This window comes from Morus notabilis, unplaced genomic scaffold (genome assembly GCF_000414095.1).
Source record: "Morus notabilis unplaced genomic scaffold, ASM41409v2 Scaffold1379, whole genome shotgun sequence".
NCBI lineage: Eukaryota > Viridiplantae > Streptophyta > Magnoliopsida > Rosales > Moraceae > Morus > Morus notabilis.
Genome location: NW_010360711.1, coordinates 365,879 through 366,155, shown reverse-complemented (window position 1 = coordinate 366,155; position 277 = coordinate 365,879).

Here is a 277-nt window from a genome sequence, read left to right as displayed (position 1 = left end):
CAAATGCGTCTATATGTCCTACTCCTAATATTACACACATATAGTTTGTTATAGCATCCTTATAGGGGATGCATTGTTGAAGCATAATATAAGTTGAGTTCCATCTTATAGTCATATCTAACGCTAATGCTCTAGGAGGTATATTTAATGCTTGTAAGAACCTAAACTAAACTTCTTGTCTTTGGTTACTACCTTGAATCCATGCAAAACTATCTCTAATTCTTTTAATGTGATTACCCATTTCTTTTAAACCGGATTTAACTATTAAATTGATTAC